The sequence below is a fragment of the Corapipo altera genome, unplaced genomic scaffold (genome assembly GCF_003945725.1).
Source record: "Corapipo altera isolate COAL_440 unplaced genomic scaffold, ASM394572v1 359, whole genome shotgun sequence".
In the NCBI taxonomy this organism is placed as follows: domain Eukaryota; kingdom Metazoa; phylum Chordata; class Aves; order Passeriformes; family Pipridae; genus Corapipo; species Corapipo altera.
This window is the reverse complement of record NW_020884948.1, coordinates 1,185,495-1,207,364: the sequence shown is the minus strand read 5'-3', so window position 1 is coordinate 1,207,364 and position 21,870 is coordinate 1,185,495. Positions and strand designations below refer to the sequence as shown.

Below are 21,870 nucleotides of genomic sequence, written 5' to 3'. Positions count from 1 at the left end.
AAATAAAATGAGAAACCTACAGTAACTGTAGTCTCACTACCTGTTCCCAATAACTTAATGTGAAACTTGAGGAAAAGTAACCCATTATGTGAAGATGAGAATGATCTATTCTGCAAGAATAACAAATTGCATATACCAATTAAGAACCCAAGCCATCTGGCCCTTCAGCAAGGCTTGCTGTATCTCCACTTGGTATGATAAATTAAAAAGCTGTTTCTATGTGCATACTCAGGCCAAACACATTTTATTCAAAAATATCTACTGTCTTAGCCACTCATTAGGTCAAAGAGGAGGTTTTTATATTGTTTTTGTTACTGTTCTGCACTCTCAGTTGACCTTGCCTTATGCACATATAGATAATGATGTGAAACTTTTTTCACAGTACAAACTCTCTCTACTCTTCTGTAGTGAGGAAACACAGTCCTTGAGTTTCACTGTTACATAGAGGGAATTTCCTAGAGCTGACACTCTGATGATTAAATTGCATTCTCCCTGAATAGTTATTCACAGCTCCAGTTTCTTTCAGTGGTTGAAACCTTTGGATATATGCCAAAGCTGTACCAACCCCACTATGGCACATAACCTCCAAACCCAAACTACACATCTGTGTTCCCTATGAGGGACTTGCCTGAAATAACTAGTGAAAGATTGTAAAGTAAAAGTGGGACTTGAGCAGCCAAGTGCAATCTGGAGTGGGATGCCTCCTTTCCCTCAGTGTTGACAGCCAGGATATTTCACCTTTGGTTACAGATCACCTGCTGATAGACCAGTGTGCATGAGGTTCTCCTGCTGAAACTCTTAGATTCTGTGCAGATAGTTATGTATTCAGAAGAAAGAGGGGAAAAGTAATTATTTCTAGGGAGAGAGTAATTCTCACTTGGTGGCTAAGCACTGATGCAGATGAATCAAATTTTTTGTTTTGATGAATCTTTGTTTTTGATGAATCTTTTGTTTTTTGATGAGTCTTTGTTTTAGAGATGTGTATTAGATAGCCTGATGATATCTGAAACTCTCTGAGTTGCTCCAAAGGAATTTTGAACTATATATTGAGTGGTAGTGGTATGTTTTCAGGAGTGCTGCAGTGCCAGAGCTGTAATTGATGACACAAGCAGCTTTTCCTAACTCTGTGTGAATGTGGGAGAGACTGAGGGCAACAGAGCATCAGTGGCAGAGAAGTAGGGCTAACTTTTAAAGTTTTTCACTCAGGACCAATAACTACTAAGCTAAACTTGTACATCCACAGCCAAAAAACAGCTGTCATAGCAGACTTAGTTCACAGAATTTAGAACCCAGTAAATCTTAAATCCCAGCCCAGAACAGGCAATAAGGCTGCAGAGCCCAAATTATACCTCCCCTTTCCACCAGCAATGGAGTACTGACTCCTCTAGTGAGATCACCCCAAAACTCTCATTCTCTGAGGCTTGCAGTGGGGACATTTTGTGGTTCTTGGCTATGCAAAAATATTAGCCTGCAGGTCAGGAGGTCGGGAAAGCTGGTTACCCTATGAGAGTGTGCGCACCAGCTCATGGTCTGCAGATGTCCAATGACCTTTCTGACTTAATCAATGAATTCTGAATTCTACCTGAGCTGGAGGAGTAGGGTAGCTTAATGTGTTTGGAGGATGATATTCATGCACTTTGAGAGCAGCGTGTCTGCCTTGAGACATTACAAAACTTGAGTCTCAGGGAAATATATCTAAATGTTTCTGGGACAGTACCTGAATAGGTGTATTAAGGTTTAAAGTTTGAATGTTGGTGATTAAAGGGAAATTTAGTTATTACCTTTTTGTTCATCCATTTCAAAAAGATCTTGTAAATCAGGCTGAAGGTCTGATTTGAAGACTTAGGCTGCTGTTGTTTTTATCTAATTCAAATGAGCATTTACATTTTTAATACATCTCTCAAACCTCTTCTGCTGTAAGTCCTCTTGGGCATACCATCTCTCTATAGAAAGAAATATTTCAGGATTGGGAAATGGATAAGAAATTGTTAACTATAATTCCACTGGTTTCTAAAAAAGTAATTGGATATCACCAAATATTTGTTTTTTCCCTACTAGAAAAGTTTTGGATCCAAAACTTATGTTTCTATGTCATTATCTCAAAAAAGCAGTTAAAAACATCTACTAGAACAGTTTCCAGCTAAAACTGATATTTGAGACTTGATACTCATCCATAGAAAAATTCCACATTCATGGGACAAAGTTAGAATTTTTATCTCTTTCTCCTAGTTAAATGTGTAAGTTGAGGGAAAAAAAACAAAATAGAAAACCATAATGTTTCAATGAAACTGTAACAAAATAGACTGTAGTCATCAGTCAATGAAACTGTAACAAAATAGACTGTAGTCAACAGTCAAATACTTTATCAAGGCAAGTCAGTGCAGACTTTAAAGTTTTCACCTTTAAATCTGGCTAGATTTTGTATTTCTCATACACATATCACTCTTCTTCTCTTGTTCTCTTCATCTTTGTAATATCAATATGAAACGGAGCTAGGGCCTGAATACTGATCCAAGGAATCTCCTGCTCAGAAGAATGCAATGCTTAGCTAGAATGTACTGCTTAGGTAGAGATAAAAACAAGAGTTTAAGGATTAGATGGTACCGTACACTAAAAGAATGCTCACACACCTACATAAGTAAAGATAAGGGGCAAAATAGGGGCTGGAGTCCAAAAGTCTTGCAAAATTCACCATAAAGGCAGCAAAAAACAAGAAAGTTGAAAAGTTCAGCTGAGGAAGAAGAGTAGAATGCGACCCCGTGAGGCTGAAGAAACAGGAACGACCACCAAACATCATCCCAAAAAGACAACTCCGCCCCAGACTCTGCCTATTATGAATATTATAACTAGATGTTGCAATTATATGAATATGCATGTGAAGATGTTGTAATCACTTGTAGAAATTGTATATAATCCTGTCTTTTCACTGAAAAGGCAGAGTAGTTTGTCCAGCGTGAGCTGGCTGCTCTCCAACATTGCCTTGAATAAATACCTCTCTGCTTAAAGACTAAAACTTTGAGCAGTTTCTCTGCACCTTTTGGGGCAAAATTCGACATCAAATAGTCAACCTATGATTATGTCTCTGAAAGTAATATGCATGTAATTAGGAACAGTATGAGTAGTTCAGAGGTCACAATTTTTTACCGTAATCACTGTTTTCTGGTGGTTGGACATGATAGCAACTCAGACTGGTTTTGTGATAATTTACAAATGGCTCAGATTCTGTGTATGGCATGTGCCTAATTGCCATACTATACCCTTGCCATTATCTTCAAAACAATGCTTCAAAACACAGGGAACAACCTCAGAGAATGAGATTAATTTCCAATCTCAGTATATTTTACTCTTGTCACGCTACAGGTCATGAGTTAGGGTAGGTATCTCCATTATGAAAAGTTGGAGTCAAATGGAAGCCCTTAACCAGATTGCATGTAGTTTCAATTGAAATTCCCATCTGTGCACTTGGTTTCCTTCAAAACATTTTTTTCTTTTCTAAATCTCCCTCTCCCAATCTCTCATCAGCATGAGATGAGAAGATAGAGATGTATTACGTGCCAGTGAACCATCTGCTCATTTTTCTTTCAAGAGCCTCTTCTGCATTGACTGATCTGCTCACCTAAATTGATCCATAATGTTTACACAGAGTAGCCTGTTAGAAACTGTTTGATATAATAAAATACAGTTTCTATTACACTATATCATCTTCTGCATCATTTCTACTTAACTTACATAAAATGCTCCTACATTGCTTAAACATGTCCCAAATCATGTGGGATGCTATAAATATCAAAATCTCCATTTCAAATCATACTCACTGATCTAAGGATAGTTGTATTGTTGCTTGTGTTTCCAATGCTTGTGAGCAACATGTAAGGCTTGTTTGCCTGTCATTATGCTATAATCTCAATTGTGTTGCATATGAAAAAGGAATATGTTTGACACAGATGTATAGGAATACGTGTTGCCATCAAATCTCAAATTTTAGTCTGAACAATATCAGTGGAAATAAAACTTGAAAAATAACAGGGAATATATGCCTCGAAACCAAAAACTTGCTACTTAAGAAGCATGGGTTTGAAAGGAATGCTCTGGGAGTTGTGTTCTTAGAAAAACTTTAAAACAAGTATGGTAGAAAGTGTTGGCATCTGGGAGATAATTAAAATTATATAGTCAATTCCACTGGAATATAGTTAATATAAGCGATTTCATTTGTATTAAAGGTAACAAAAGGACTTTTAAAAAGATAGTAAATTGTTTCTTATGGATGTTTTTATTACAAATATAAAAAATGAACTTGTCCCTAGTGAAGTCAATGGCAAAGCTCCCAATGGCAGCTGTGAGAGCAGCTTTGAGACTCTGAGCTATTTCCTACTCTGAGAGTAGGAAATTCCTCATATCCACATTGTGAAATGTACTGTTGATGTAGTAAGCCAGGTGAATCACCTCAGACTTAAAAAGTTTATATATATTTGCTTTATGCTGTACATCCTAAGACAATGAAAAGTGAAAATAAACTTTTAGTTCTTTTGCAGATAAATCATAGTCAAGCACCGATCTGTATAAAATGTGCAGAGTTCTGGAGAATTCAGAAGTCAATTTTGGCTTGTGAAATGTGCACTAAAATCTATTCCTCTTGCCTGCTCAGGAAAGCTAGAGATGAGGGTAGATGTGAGAAAGCCTCAAAGGAGGCAGCAGGATAATAAGGCTTGACAGGCTCTGAGAGCACAAGGTTAAAATGACAAGGATATTTATGCAAATGAGTCTGTCATACTTTTTTCTGTTAGAATCTGTATTTACTCTTATGGCAGCAAAAAACGTTGAGAGGGAAGGAAGGAGGAGCTTGATATCATTCACCCAAACCAAAACCATACATGAGCATTTCTGTCACTCAAATAGCTTTACACTCCAGTAGAGGTTGCTTTGTGTTGGACCCCGTGTTTCATAATCTTCAACCAGCTCTGAGCATAAAGGTAGATACTGACTGCACAACACCAGTGACAAAGGAGGACCTGTCTTCCATGGAAATTATGAATGGCAATATCTTCCTTGTAATATTGACACATTGCTTGAAAAGGGGGTCTTTGATATTGCCATCTTATTTGATAAGACCATGTCATGGCTTTCCTAGAGATCCCTTGTACTGCAGTGAACTCTTTGGGTATGTTATGTGGGTAAGCACATGCATTGTTAAGTTCCTTTGCTGTAATGTATTTGTCCAGTAGAAGTTTTCAGTTAGAACACTATCTGAATTATTGGAAACAGAGATTAAAGAAAGAGACAGGGAGTGTTTTGTTATCTGTATGCAGGGCCCAGTCTTTATCACTTTAAATAAATAAAAAAATAAATCTTGTTTTGATCTTTGAAGGCAGGTGGCTTATTTACATTTAACAGTCTCAATTACTCTGAGGAGATTTTAAAATGTTGACAGAGCTATTGATAAAATAAGCAGCCTTCACTAAGAAAAGGTAATTGAAGCAGGAATAAGCAGACCTATTCAAACTGCTGCTTTTGTAATTCAAGCTTTCTGCCTTGGCTCAATGATTTCATCAAAAATAAGTCATCAAGGAAGAGTCCCATGTTGTGTTCTGTTTGTTCAGGAACCAGGTGCGGCACATGTTTGTAATTTTGAAGTGCTGATATTCTGCAATTTCTGCAGTGTAGGTAAAATGTGCTGCAAAACAGAGCTCACTGTTCAACTCTTTTTTTTTTTTTTTCTGCTAGTCAGGAAGAGGCCTTTTTACTCAGCTAAAGTCCTCTGAAAGACCTGATTCTCCAAAGACACATCACACAACAAATAATTACCTTAACATTTCAGTTTTGCTGGTTGTAGACATTCATGGATTTTGTATCAACATGGGTGATGAATCATATCAAGTCAATGAAAATTTGGGGGGTTTTTTTGGGTGATGGAATGATTAGCCTATGACATTTTAGTGATAAATAATCAAATAATCATCAATAATGATCAATAGGGATAAATAATTTAATATTGCCAGTTTCTAATTTTCTGCACTACATAATTCATATTGACTAAGTTGGCATCCATGTCCAGCTGACATAAAATTAATATTGGCTCTTGAAGTCAACTAGTTCATTTCTGGCAATTTGTCAACTTGGAGTACCACCACAATAATGCATAGCACATATTTATGGAGTTACTTCCAAGAAGAATTTCATCTTGTTTATAGTATACTTCTTTATAATCAAAAAGCATGCAGAGATGCTCAGTAATTAATTGTTTATTCTAGGCTAGAAATTATTAAACAAGGAAAATGAAGGCTTTACAGCACCAGGTGAAATGGGTGTGGAGGGGTGGAGGGGAGTTGCATATGAGACAACCCTGTAGTAAAGCCATAGTGCAGTGGGCAGCAGTCAGCACTTGTCTTTCAGCATCCTGTGGGAGGCATGTCTGCCTCTACACTCATCAGCAGTGTGATATGTCCTTAGCATGGGATGAATACGTGGGATTAGGAATGAGGAAAACAGAGCAAAGCTGTATACCAAGGGCAGCCACACACCACTTGTGTTGTGTTCCACAGCAGATTTTGCTGCACTCATCTTCAGTTTTCCTGCATCTAAAGTGGTGAAAAGTACCACTTTTATCTTTAAGGATGCTTTTAGAGAAAAAGAGAAAACATCAACCTTTCCTTCTAAGTATTGCTATTAGTTAGTAGGTCTGACTTCTAAAAAATTTGAGTGTACAGTATGTTGTAAATTGTTGAAAAGGTAAGAATGCCTGCTTTTCCCTGTGTGTATTTATTTATACTGGTGTTTGAGCTTCTCTAAATGGAACTAACTTGTGAGAGAAGCACATCTGGGTCAGCTTCTTTTTAGCCTGTACAATCATCAGGATATCATAGAAATGGTGTTGCTAAGGTTGCCTGCATTTTGCACTAGCTGCAGGGTTTAGAAAAATACTAGAGAAGCAATGTTGTAAAGAGGATTCTGGATCCTCAGCATTTTGTTGCTTTACTATGAGACACGTCAGTTTAGGACTTTAACACTTCTAGGAATGTACTAGAGCGGTCTGCCTAATTCCATAGTAAATCACCTTTTTCTGGAGTACCAGGTATCTTTGTCTCAGTCCTTGGGATGATCTCACTCTGTACCAGACTGACATGGTATGGAACTAAACACTTTTCTTTCACTTACACTTTGCCAAAATATCTCCGATTGTTTGTCCTAGTTACAGGGACCAGGACCAGTTTATCACTATGTGGGTATAACCAAAACTGTGTATTCTACACCGTCTCTGTCATTTCTGATGGACTGTTAATAACGGATCATTTGCAGTAGCTGCCCGGGCCACACCTCAGGCTACAAGCTGGGTGTTAGAGAACTCTGCAAGGAGTGTTTCTTTGTCTTCGCACCAATGACTCAGCTGCGGTAATGCCTCTGAGGAGGCATTAGCACCTTCACACCCAGCCTGAGGGGTCATCTCTGCTAATGGGCCATACTGGACTGGTATAACAGGTAGCTGCAATGACCTAGACCACGAAAGATTCCAAAAATACCCTCTGACTCACAGAGTTAAATCACCCATTGTGAAACTCCCCATTCTGGGGTAGGTACTGGACATTCCCACCGGAACCTGAGCATATATAATCTTGGGGGTTTAGGACTTCTGGTACCACTTGTCAGATCCAGAAGAGGACCAGAATTTCAACAGGACTGTGCCACTCTCGACAACACTGCAATCATTATTTCAACAGAACTGTTATCGTCATCTGGACCAACAGGTTTTTCCTTTCCTTTCACTTTGCACCCAGGGGGGGCATGGGGTACTCAGCACAGGGGCTAACAAACACTGTTCTGTTCTTGTCCCAGGGTACTGGGTTATATATCCAGTTTTGGGGGTGAAAACCAGTTGTCTCTGTATCATTGCATTTACTGTAATCTTTTTTAGTGAATTGTAACTCTGGCTTGTAATCTCTCTTGAGTTGGATTCATTTATCCAGCCAGTTTACTTTTAAACCAGCATATTGTTTTCTTTCTTTTTCCATTTTACTCACAAATGAAGACATACATGCTCAATATATGACCTGTTTTAAGAACAGTATTGTAACACACTAGGGAGCATTTAAAATTAATTAAGAGGTAAATATATTTTAAATTATCTAAGAAAGATAATTTAAAGCGAAAAAGTGTAATTATATCTTCCACTATAAGTGCTTCTATAACTTTTTCTAAAAAGGTAGTATAAGCATAATTGCATTAATTGTAGAGAGTTAAGCACAAATTCCATCAGGCTACCAAAGTGCATACAATCAAAGACCTGCAAAAATTTTGAAAAATGGGGAGTGTTATTGCTTACTTTGGCTGAATACCAGGTGTCTACTGGGCCTGCTCCCAGTCCCTCCAGAGGGAAGGGGAAGTGGGGGAGGGGGGAAAAGAAGGGGAAAAAAACCCCAGAACTGAATCAAAGCTGCTAAGAAAGGGTATTTATATTCACAAAAAAAGAGGGAAGATGTTATGAACACTATATGCGCAGAGAAGAACTAAAAATAAAGATAATTCCCCAAAACCAATGCTCTTCTCCCCCAAAGGAACTGCCCGACCGCTCTACTCAGCTACCCAGAAGAGAAGGGTCACTTGCTTACTTCCCGTCTATTTTACATCTGAGCTGACGTAACATGATATGGAATACCCTTATTGGTAAAATACACATCAAAAGACCTATCCTATCTTTGTTTCCTTCTCAAGGAGAGCAACAAACCCATTACAGAGAACTAAAGGACAAATTGTCTGAAGCTTGTATTTTTATGCCTAATATGCCTGCTCATTGGCTGTTGGGAAGGATGTCAGGTGTGGGATGTTAAGTGAGGTCAAGCTATGTTCTAAATATTCACCTAGATGTTGTGTCTTTAAATCTTTTTAAATTCAAGACCCTAGAAAGTTTCTTGAAAATTTTAAGTTGGCCAAAATACATGTTGATCTACTACAAACTCATTACCCTAGCAGTTAAGATATCTAAGATTCAGTTAAGATATCTAACTGTTGAAATCTTTGAATAGTTTTATCACTAGTGTGTCCATGAGTAGGAAAAAAAATCCTCTTTACACCTCTTTATAAGGGAAGGTATGGAAATACAGAGACAAAAGGCCTAGTCTTTGAGATTGCTGAGATGTTTTATGGGAGTGACAAGAGATGAGACTAAGGTATTCCAAGTTTCAGGCAAGCCCTGAATTTCCTTGCCTATCCTTTAAGTAGATCTTCTTAGAGTACTGCAATTATTTTCATCAAAACTTCTGCAATACATGAAGAGGAGAGTTTCATGAAAACTTCTATAGTTGTTTTCCAGGTATATCTATTTGCAAAACATATTCCATATTCCTTAGCAGTTCAATCTATTGAACATGTGCGGACCACACAAGTTTGTACCTTGTAACTGGAAAGGAGTTAAAATATTTTTAGGTAGACCATATCATACTGTCACAGGCTTATGTGATTTTCATTATGAATGATGAGTATGACCATGTAGAATCCTTTGAATGCTATGTATTGAAGTAAACATTATGTCAATAATGGCTCAAAGTCAGAATCTTGCCTGAAAAGTCTCTAGACCTTGAGACAGATGTGGGTTTTTAATCTAAATTAAAAAGGTTGTAATGTCATAAAGGACTACATTGCAGGGAACTATGATGAGAAAGAACCTAACATAGATCTTGAATCAACACATACTGAGGGGTCAGAAGTTACCCTTCCCTGTAAGGTTTCTGTTTTGCTTTAATAAAAAGAGAATTGAGATTCTTATTTCATATCAGTCTGTCTATGCCTGTATCATTCAGAAACTGATTTCCATGCCCCAGAGTTCTATTTCCATTTTCCTGTTGTGATTCAGGTGGAGTTCAGAACTTCTCTCTGCCTCTGTAAACTAGGAGTACTTAGCTGTTAGCTTTCTGCTTCAACAAGGCAAGGTGTTACGGAGAAATCTGGGAAAAACATTCAAAATGCTATTATCTTTTGATATTTTACTTTATGTATGAAATTAAATTGTTTAAAAACCAAGTAGATGGTCAGAATTGATGTTTTTCCCTTCTTAAGTAAAATATGGTAGTGGGGCCTTTACCATGACTCTTAGAAGTTTCTTACATAAAGATGAAAGCCTGACCTTGCATTGTTGTGCTGGCACACAAACACACATCCAGAAAGCATCCTGTCAGTACTATTGCATTTGTTTAAACCAAAGGGTTTGGCTAAAGCATAGGCTAATACACAAGCTGAAGTTGGCAAAAGCTAAACATGAATTCATTTTTCTAGGATGAACTGAAAAATATCTCAACTCTTTCTGTCTTCTAAAACGCTAATTAATGCATTAGTCTTATGATAATTACTATAGAGGCAAGTGAGTTAATCAAGTTCTGTCTGGCTTCATCCCAAACCCTTGATATGGCTCTACTCGCTGTCCCTGAACAAATATGAGCCGAGGACAAAAAGAACCAAGCTAGAAAAACTTTCAGACATTATGTTGACAGTTATAGATAAGAGAGTGGTCGTGCACCACTCTCAGAACAGAGCTGCCCTCAAAAGTCTCAAATTTACTCTGACTGTTTTAATCAAACTGGCAGAGCTGCCACCCAGCCCCCAGTGATCTGCACTGTAACCATGCCATGCTCTGTATGGTAGCAAGGTGGTGTTGAAGCATTAATTACTCAGTGCTATTTTAACTACAAGAAGAGATACGCGACATTGCTTATTCCTATATTGTCAGGGGTGACAGCGGGTCTGTTAGCACCTTGGCACATACTGACGAAGCAATAGATGTTGACCAGATCAAAGTATACCCCTGAGATGGCCTGAAAAGAGAGGACTGAAAATGGAGGCCCTGATCCTGACAACATACTGATGCATCCTGAAGAAGCTGTCCCGTGGGAACAGAGAACACTGTCTGATGAAAACAGGAGCACTGTCTCATGAGAACAAGGACCTGCTTTGAACGAGAGTAGTTGGGAAAAACATCAACATGAGAGAAAAATAAGAGCAGGTGCTCGGGACTGTTGTGGGAAAGAACTGGGCTGTTTTGAGAAAGAGCAAAGTTGTTGTGAGAAAGTAGAGTTTAGAAAATGCACCTATTAGCTGTAAGAATTCTGGTGTGAAAGTTTGAACTGGAACTGTCCTAACCGTGTGAATTACGTGTGTGCAAGAACTGTACTTAAGGGGCTGCGAAAGCAGCCCCAGAGTCCCTGCTTTTTTCTTGGAATAAACTTTGCTGGAACTTTTTTTCGTGTCGCTTTGGCCGTTCCGACATTATCAGCGACACTATATAACAAATATTGCTGTTCTAAGGCTTCTGTTCCATGACCTTTGCCTGATTGGAGTACGACTCAAAGCATTTCCTCCAAAATTATTTTGTCCTTTATCTAAGGAACATCCCATTTTCACCTTTCTTACCTTTTGGATTGTTTGCTCCTCCAAGAATTACTTAAGCAACTTTTCTAGTTAGAAAGAAAACAAGCTAAGTATTTCTACCTTTGTAAAGATTTACTTTCTTTGTACTTAGGACTTTCTGAATAACAATGGGTTAACAGTTGTGACACCATATTCTCTGCTGACGCCTCTCCCCACCTCAGCTGTGACTGAGCTGCAGAGTGGTGCTGGTCCAGAGGAGTATCTCTCTGACCACCTCAATGTGCGGTGAAACAAACAGCAGAGCTGGTGTCAGGAGCAGGAGCATCCCAGAAAAAGAGACGAGAAAAGAGGTGTGGCAAACAGTGTAGGATGTGAGCCTTTTCAGCAATGTGTGGAGACACTTTCAAGTCATAATCAATAGAACACCTTTTGAGAGAGGGAAATATTATGACCCTTCCATAAAATAAGAGCTTGAGGCTCAGAACTAAGACTAGACTCACGAGTTTCACTGAATACTGTCTTCTTTCTCAGAATACTGGTAGAATAGATCAACCGTCCAGTATTTGCATTTTAGCATTTTCCTGTATAGTTCCATAAACACTAGTAAGAATTTGTGGACTGTTTTCCTCTCATATGTGAACAGAAATTCAACAAAGCAAAATAAATGTTACCTTTGTTATTAAATGAACTCACACATTCACAAAAATAAAAACATAATTGGGTTTCCTTACAGTTAGTTTCCACATAAAATATTGCTAGTCCTGTCATTGACCCCAAAATCTCTCAAACATTCTTTAATGTATGAGTTATGTTCAAAAATACTGAAAAATAACTGACTGTATTTCTTAGTTTCACGCTGACAGCCTCCCCTCAGATAACATTTCTTTTTTTTGGGAAGTCACTGTGGAAATAAGTTGACATGTTTCTGTGTGTTAAAGCACTGTAGCTCGCGTAATGGGAAACTTGTTTTCTCCCATGTCTTGCTCTTCTTGATGAGGTTATAGCACGAAGTGCAGATGGTTGAGCTTCCACGAGTAAGAATCTCCTGTATTCTGCTGGTTTTAATTTTTTTTTAATGTTGTTGTTTCCCTTTTTTTCTCCTTTTTCTTTTTCTTTCTTCTTTTTTTCTTTTTCTTTTCAGAAATATATTTCCCTGAAAACTCTTACAACATTTAGAAGGAATGAGAAGGGAAATTGTTTACTACATTAAAGGGAAATAATTGTTTAATATATTCTACATGCTAAATAAAATCCTTCTCTAACTTTACTCATGTGTGTCCATATGTGCAACTGAGGTATCTTGTAATAATTTTTATAATTTATTAATCAATATGAAGTTAGTGATACTGTAATATTTCAATCTAAAGGTTACATGACTTTTAGTGTACTGACTACTGTTTAAGGTTCATTATAAATCAAAGAGGAAACAAAAGGACATATGGAAATATCTGGATATAGAAATATTTTTTTTACTATTAACTTTGTTTGATTTCTTTGGTGGTTATTTTTGTTCATTAGTTTTCCCATAAAGTTCACTGCAGGGCATGTGGATCTGAACACAACATATAACTCAAGGATTTTAATGATAGATGAGTTAATATGCAATTCTAAAGGCTACCTGTTAAATATTATCAACTGATGTGTATTTGAATGCATTTCGCATCAGTAAGCATTCCAGTCTCTAGTAAATGAATGTGAGCTAGAATAAATTGCACATACAGACTTGCATTTGCAGAATGTGGATTAATACCTTGGATACATGATATTGGACTTTGGACTGAAGATTATCACGTTTGGAAGAATAAAATGAGAGACACCAGAAAGCAGATACATTACACCTTGCATAGGGAATGTGTGCAGGAAGGGAATATTTTTAGGTTGGCAATCACACAGTATAAACTGTTACTGTGGCAAATGAGCCCCAGCAGTTTTCAAGGTCTTGTTGCTTGTTCTGATATTGTGTGATAAGCACCTTTACAATTACTTGGCCGTGGATTATGTTGCTCATCACAGGTAATGATTACCTGTAGCTATAAAACCTGCATAACATCAGAAGGCTCCAAACAGCTTTCTGCAATGAATGACTGAAGGAGCTGCCTATGATGAAAAGAAAATTTTAGTCTGATTAATCTTCAAAAAGTCCTAAAGCCTTTCAAAGAGATGCATAGGAAACATGTACCACAGTGACAATCTGTACCTTATTCCTTCCATCTATTTGTAGCTGCTAATCTTTTAAAAAATGTATACAGACTTTCGTAAAGTCTGTATACACATCCTGAAGCTCAGAACTGGGGGAATTTTAATAAAGCAGAAATAATCTGCATTTTTTTCCATTCTCAGGAACTCTTATTGAATTACATTTGTATATGAATCTTCTGCTGGCAGTTCTACTTTGAAAGACTTCAGAAAGAACAGATGCTGGGATATTTATGTACAGTCATTTCAGACCAGCTCTTGCAGGTCCCACAAGCAAACACCTAGCATTCAAAAGTCAGACAGGCATAGGTAAATACAGTAAACCTCAGTTTTGTTCATGTGGTTATATGGAGATACTAGTTACTAGATATTTGAGAATTCTAAGAATGAGTTCTTTTTACTTTCTTATCTGTTGATGACAATCAAAAAGTGTACCTTTTTAGCACCCAGACAGTTTAGGGCAATTTTTAAGTTGCTTAAAGTATTCTCTCCACTGTCATTACCATGAGTACTGCAGTGCCAATGCACTGCTGTTGTAGTTGGAGTCTCATACCAATCATTATTTGCATTCTGAATATAAAACATACAGTAGAAGTACAAGAAGAGTTGTATTGGATAAAGTAAGAGAACTGTTAAGATGTCTGTCATGAGCATGCCTGTTCTCTGTGCAGAACAAAATATTCCAGTCAAAAAATATGTTCTGAACTAGGAAGATCAGTTCAGTTGTGTCAAGCCTGGTGAAAGAAATCAGTAGGGTTTTCAGATAAACTCTTAGATGTAACCCAACATGTCTTTGAGAATAAAGGCTTTCAGAGGGCAATGGACAGTTACAGTAGCCAGTCAAGACTGAAGAGAACAAGGCAAAGCCAGAGACTATATTTAGCCACCTGCCACGCAATCCTGCACATATATGGTCATACTAGAATGTGCAGCTGTGCAGAAAAGGTTATGGCAGACTCTACAGTAAATTAAAATGCTATGGGGGGAGAGAGGGAGAAAGCAACCTATCCTTCTGCCTGTCAGCATTCAGTGTACCTTGCATGACTGACCTCATATGCTGGAAGAAATAGAATGAAATCAGACTTCCAAATTATTTGCAACTGTGATGTTCATACAGAAGGCTCAGTCCTGCTGTGTTCCAGTGAGGAAATAGTGTTATTTTGTGTTGATGACAGATGTAGTTTGATGACCTTGATGATCCAGAGAAGCATTGATTTTCTTTTTTTTTTTTTTAATTTGGTTGGGTTTACATACTGTTTTAGAGATTTTTTTTTTTTGTGATCTTACTACCTCCTACCCATGAACTCAGATACTGGTAGCCAACAAATGTCAGCAAACATTCTGATAAATTCTCAACAATTAAGTAGCAATCACTGAACACGTTAGAAGCACTGTGAAATGAAACATTAATTGGAATGTATGTCAGGTAGTTCACAATTTTAAAAGAAAACATTGAAAAGTTTAAAGAAGTTTTAAAGCATATATAAATTGTTGTCTTCTTTGAATTTTGAACTTCATTTTGCCTCATAATGTTAATATGATTGTCCTAGTTAGAACAGCTGGGACTAGTTCATCACTCTATGGGTGTAACCCGAAACTATAGCCTTCCATGCCATTTCCCAGAAACTGTTGTCAATAGATCATTTACACCCTCTGCCCATAGCAGCCTGACTCCTCAGGCTATAAACTGGGTGTTAAGAGGCCTTCGACATAGGAGGATGCCCCCTGTTCCTCACACCCATTGTGGGACTCCTCACCCTGAGGGAGGTGCTGGGCATTCCTGCCTGAACTGGAGAATATATAATCTTGGAGTCTTGGAATTTTTTTAACCACTCATGGGATCCAGAGGAAGACTGCAGACCACCACTCTCAGCCAGACTGCAGACCACCACCCTGCAGACCACCACTGCACCGAACTGCAACCACCACTCTTGACCAGACTGCACCAGCACTCTCACCAACAGGTTTTCCCCTCTCCCTTTACTTTGGACTCAGGAAACCCAAAGAACACCACAATGTTCATGCCCCAGGGTGCTGGGTTATACATTTGGGTTTTGTGGGATAAAACCAATTGTTTGTCTGTATAATCGTACTTATTGTATTATTTTATTAAATTGTTATTCTGACTTATAATCTCTCTTTTTGAGTTGGGTTCATTTCCCCTGCCAGTTTACCTCTGAATCAGTACAATGATATAATTAAATAATAATAATTATTATTATATTCATTCCCCAGTCACCTTTAGGGATTTTTCCCCACTCATAATAGTTTCAATTTTTTTTATTCTTCTCTAGTACATTCAGGAAGACGGAAAGGGGTATCTTTCTCCTCACATAATCAAGCATCTATATTGTTTTTCTATAATTATCATTAGCTTGTATCTGAGTGCCAAGTAAATGAACTGTCATTTTCCTGTACCCTGTTTAAGTGCCAAAGTACTAAAATTTTCAGATGGTGAAAGGAGCCACTGAGAAATACTCAGTCTAAACCTGCAAGTGATTCAGTGTGGGACTGTTCATTGGAACTTGGTAAGTTCTGGCAAGAAGTTTTAAGAGAACCCAAGAAGTATTTTATTAAAATGCACAGTCTGACATTTGAGATTTTAAGCAAAGTTCTTGCAAGGTTTTCTTTGACCTTCGCAAAAATAGCCTCTGCAGATGCATTCTGCTGGGAAAGGCTTTCCTGCTTCCAGATTCCCCCAAACTTTCTGCTGTACAGAGATCTGAAGAAAACTAATAAATGGTGGATATTAGCTCAGACGAAGAAGTTGTATGTTTGCTCTCTGTTGAGGCTTACTCATATACATAATAATACTTACTAGACTCTCAAAATATAATATGAATCCTGAACTGTGCAAAAATAGAATTTCCCAAGATGCTGTAGGAAACATAGTGTGGCTATCTTTTAAAGCAAAAACATCTAGCTCTTTAACAGCTAATTTACAGGAACATGGGAGAGGGATAGTGATACTAAGTGATAATAGAATATATATGAGGTGGTATGATGTTTACACTGCATTAGAGTGAAGACTTTTAAGACTCCAATGGTGAAGCATGTAGCAGACTGCATGTAATTATTTTAAAACAAACATAATTATTTCAGCTGATTTTGATACAGGGTTTATAGGAATTGAAGGAGAAAAAATTCACACATTTACAGATACAGCTATGTTTTTCAGTGGAATTGCAGTTTTTAATTGCAAATCTTTTCAGCAAGTCAATCTGTGAAGCTCCTTTTAAGTCAATAGAACTACACTGATTTACAGAGAAGTGGTCTTGTATCTTTGATCTCCCCCATGTTCCTACACAGATATTTTTCTCCTTCTTCTGTATTTATCATGACAGATTTGTGTCTGCATCTTTAAAGTGGCATTTCCTTGCTTGCTTCTCCCTGTAATTCCTTACCTGTAATCTGCTCTTCTGGTGTATTGACCACAGTGGTTTTCTGACAAAGTTCATTAAGTGGTATCATCTCCTTTGTACTTGAACAGAAGTTCTCATTGAGAGGCTTTTTCCTTGGAGGTGTTGTAACATGGTATCAGAGTTTAATTACATTACTCTTTGTCTCCAATTGTCCAGGGAGTGACTACTTGATAAAGTTACCCTAAATCAACACTTTTGTTTGTGAGTTGCTGTTGCAACTCACCAACGGACACATGCTAGTGATGAAGACCAAATTATCTCCTTCATGACTAAATTTCGTTCTTGTTATTCATTCACTTGAATAGTATGAGAACCAAAATATTTGCTAGGATAGGACCATGTGATCAAGACAGAGGGACTGGACTAAAGCAGGACCGGAGAAGAGATAAATGTCTAATTCAATCCCTAGGCAAGAGTAGTACGTTTTGGGCTCCAGTCTACTCAGAAATCAAAACAGATTCAATTTTTTGAACAGGCAAGTTATCTCAGAACCTCCATGTCATAGGTTTACTTGTTATAAAATCCAAGTAGGAATTTTTCTTTTCTCTGCCTCGCTGTAAAAGAAAGATGTTGAACAAGGGAGGGGGAAGGGGCGATTGATCTACACAAAAGAACTAATTGGCAGAACTGCATTCCAAGCTGGCCCTCCTAAGAACTGTGGGGAGGAGTGATGAGGTTTCTTCTTTCTTCACTTCTCTAAAATGGGACTTCACTTTTGCCTTAATTCAGGCAAGATGTGTGTGTTGGAAAAGCTCCGGGGTCATTTTTGTTCTCGTCTGTTTTCTGGTCCCGACTTATCTGTGCCCTGTTCTACCCCCAGCCCAGACCTCCTCGGACTTCATTGGAGAGGTCTGACCCATCTGCAGAGGAACCTTTTGGGGAGGAGGTCGCCCTTTTCCCTCCTCCACTCCTGTGTGCTCATCGACAAAGGGGGATGAAAATCCCAGCCACAGCCAGCCACAGACAGCATGAGTTTTCTTGGGAAGAACCTGCCTTCTTTCTCCTTTTTGCCCTTCCCCTCTTCGGTGTGTGTGTGTGTGGGAGATCTCCATTTTCGGCTTCTCCTGTGAACCAGGCCCCAACACTGTGACCACCAGAGCCCAACAGCGCCCCCTGCTGACCGTGGTTAGAATTGCACCAGAAAAGCAAAAAGTACTGAACTGTTTCCCTTTTTGAGGGGGATTTTTTGGGTACAGGATTATTGTTTTAGTTGTTTTTGTGTTCTTTTGTTGTTCTGCCACATATACACATATATCCTTTAATAAAGTGCTGTTATTCTTTCCTTGCAACAAACTTGGGTAGAGCCCTTCCCAAATTTTCGTTCGCGAAGCCTAGCCACGATGATGTTGTTCTTTCCTTTTTCCATACTTCCTCAACTGGAGCCTCTTAATTTCGGATTTACAATTGCTTAGAGGGAGGAATTTGGTCTTCCTCATAATTCAGCCTCCTTAGCAAAACACTTTAGTCCATTAAACTGAGACACTCTGCTGTTTAAAGTTATTTTATCTGCAATAAGATGTATAGTAAGTCCAGCTCTCCTGATGAACCACTTCAATTCACTGACCAAGCAGAAAATTATCTGTAGGGTTTTGAGCCTTTTTTCCTGTGTTAGTTTTTCTGTAGTTAGTTTTTACTTAGTAAGATGTTTTGGTTCATGGACCAATCAAAAAAATACCAAAACTTGTACACAACAAGATGTATTTCTTTCTTTACAACAGCAGAAAAGTAGAAATAGATATACTATCTAACTTATGCAAGTACAAATTTTTCTTTCTGATCATCACTTTCATCTGATGGATCTTTGATTACTCTGCTTTATAAAGTTTAGATTAAGGGTTATAAAGCACAAAAGGAGTGTAACATTGTAATATAATCTCAGGTGGAATAAGCCTGTGGGATCTGATGTTTGCTCAGGTGCAAACAAAAGCAATTAGAGTAATTCTTTTCTGTTTCTAACTGATATTGTTCTGTATTATGGAACGGTCAAATACTAAAGTAAGTACAGGGACAACTATGAAATATGAAATTGATACAGTGTGCAATTTTTTGAGGAATACAAATATTGACACCATTGTTCATTTTTATTCAGGTCATATTTCTGATTGTACTTATATTGTACTGATTGTACTTCTGATTGTACTTTTATTTATTAATTAATCTGTTTGTTTATTCATTCATTTATTAATTGGAATAGTTTGGATATAAATTCTCGTATTGTTTCATTTGTTAAACTTCATAACTGATTTAATTGGACAAAATTCTTGTTTTAGAATTCATTCCTTCCTTTACCAAATCACAGATTATCAATATAGAGAGGTGGTCAGAGTAAGCAGAAATGAAACAAAGCCAAGACCAATCTGGAACTAAATCTGACCAAGAATGTCAAGAATAAGAACTTTTTCAAATGCATCAATAACAAAAGGAAAACAAAGGTTAATGTAAGACTGTTACTAAATGGAGGGGTAATCCTTGTAGAAGAGGACACAGAGAAGGAAGTGTTATTGAATGCCTTCTTTGCATCAGTCTTCATTGACAAGGCCAGGCCTAAGGAATCTTTGACCCAGGTGACCAAGGTAAAGGAATGTTGGAAGAAGGATAGGAATTAGAGAACACCCAGTCAGACTTGATGTCCATAGGTCCATTGACCATGATGAGATGCATCCACGAGTGCTGAGAGAGCTGGTGGACACCATACCCAGGCTGCTCACAATCATCTTTGAAAGGTCATGGAGGTCAGGAGAGGTGCCTGAGGACTGGAAGAAAGCAAATGGCACCCCAGTCTTCAAAATGGGCAAGAAGAAGGATCCAGGGAACTACTGGCCAGTCAGTCTCACCTCAATCCCTGAAAAGGTGATGGAACACCTCATTCTATAGGCCATCAAGGATGACAAGAAGGTGATCAGGAGCAGACAGCGTGGATTCGCTGAAGGTAAATCATGCTTGACCAACATGATTGCCTCCTACAATGAGACAACTACCTGGATGGATGAGGGGAAAGCAGTGGATGTGGTCTATCTTGACTTCAGCAAGGCTTTTGAGTCTCTCATAACAACCTCATAGGCAAACTCAGGAAGTGTGGACTGGATGAGTTGACAGTGAAGCGGATTGAGAATGGCAGATCCCAGACAGTTGTAATCAGTGGCACAGGGTGTAGTTGAAGGCCTGTCACCAGTGGTATTCCCCACAAAGTTCAATACTGGACCCAGTATTGTTTAACTTATCCATCAATGACTTGGCTGATAACACAAAGCTGAGAGGAGTGGCCAACACCCCTGAGTGCTGTACAGCACTTCAGAAGGACCTCAAAAGGTTTGAGGGATAGGCAGAGAAGAATATTCTGAAATTCTACAAGGGCAAGTGTAGAGTCCTGCACCGGTGAAGGAATAATCCCATGCACTGGTACAGACTGGGGGCTGACCTGCTGGAAAGCAGTTCTTTGGTGAAGGACCTGGGAGTCCTGGTGGGCAACAAATTTCCATAAGAAAGATATAAAGCTATTAGAAAGCATCCAAAGGAGGGTAATGAAGATGGTGAAGGACCTTGAGGGGAAGCAGGATGAGGAGTGACTCAATTCACTTGGTCTCTTCAGCCTCGAGAAGAGGAGACTGACGGGAGACCTCATTGCAGTCACAATTTCTTTGTGAGGGGAAGAGGAGGGGCAGGCACTGATCTCTTCTCTGTTGTGGCCAGTGACAGGACCCAAGGGAATGGCCTCAATCATAGAATCACAGAATCACCCAGGTTGGAAAAGACCTCAGAGATCATCAAGTCCTTGATCCACTACTGCCGTGGTTACTAGACCGTGGCACTAAGTGCTACATCCAGTCTCATTTTAAAAACCTACAGGGACGGAGAATCCACCACTTCCCTGGGCAGCCCATTCCAATGCCTGATTACCCTCTCTGTAAAGAATTTCTTCCTAATATCTAACCTAAACCTCCCCTGGCACAACTTAAGACCATGCCCTCTTGTCTTATGATAGTTGCCTGGGAGAAGAGACCAACCCCCTGGCTCCAGCCTCCTTTCAGGTAGTTGTAGAAAGTGATGAGATCTCCCCCGACCCTCCTCTTTTCCAGGTTAAACAACAGAAGTTGTGTCAGGGTGGGTTTAGATTGAATATCTGAAAAGGTTCTTCACCCGAAGAGTGGTTGGGCACTGAAACAGGCTTCTCAGGGAAGTGGTCACAGCACCAAGCCTGTCAGAGTTCAAGAGGTGTTTGGATGATACTCTTAGGCACATGGTGTGACCATGGGGATGACCCTGTTCAGAGTCAGGGGTTTGACTTGGTGATCCTTGTGGGTCCCTTCAAACTCAACATATTCTGTGATTCTATTCAGCCCTAGTGAAACCACATCTGGAGTGCTGCATCCAGTTCTGGATTCCTTCCAAGAGAGGCATGGAACTACTGGAGCAGGTCCAGTAGAGGGTGACAAAGGTGACTAAGGGACTGAAGTATCTCTCTTATGAGGACAGGCTGAGAGAGCTGAACCTGTTCAACCACATGAAGAGATGATTGAGAAGGGATATCATCATTGTATACAAGTATCTGAAGGGAGGGTGTCAAGAGGATGGAGCCAGGTTTTTCTTGGTAGTGTCGAGCAATAGAACAAGAAACTAGGGACAGAAACTGATGCACAGGAAGTTCCACCAAATATGAGGAAGAAATTCTTTACTGTATGAGTGACCACGCACTGGAAGCCCAGAGTGGTTGTGGAGTCTCCCTCACTGGAGTTACTCAAGAACCATCTGGGTGCAGTCATGTGCCATGTGCTTTAGGATGGCCCTGCTTGAACAGGAAGGTTTAATCAGATGACCCACTGTGGTCCCCTCCAAATTTATCCATTCCATTATTCTATGCACAAGTGCCAGCAGAAGGGTAGGAAGCTCATATGGATCAAAACTT

At 38.8% G+C, this 21,870-nt stretch overlaps 1 long non-coding RNA gene across 1 annotated transcript; it reads left to right on the top strand.

Moving 5' to 3' along the window:
- The first annotated feature begins 1,070 nt into the window (after positions 1–1,070).
- LOC113956361 lies at positions 1,071–20,678 on the top strand. The gene is made up of 3 exons (XR_003530821.1): positions 1,071–1,081; positions 8,225–8,227; positions 20,495–20,678. It is a non-coding gene; the product is annotated as an uncharacterized LOC113956361 (long non-coding RNA).
- Positions 20,679–21,870: the final 1,192 nt, after the last annotated feature.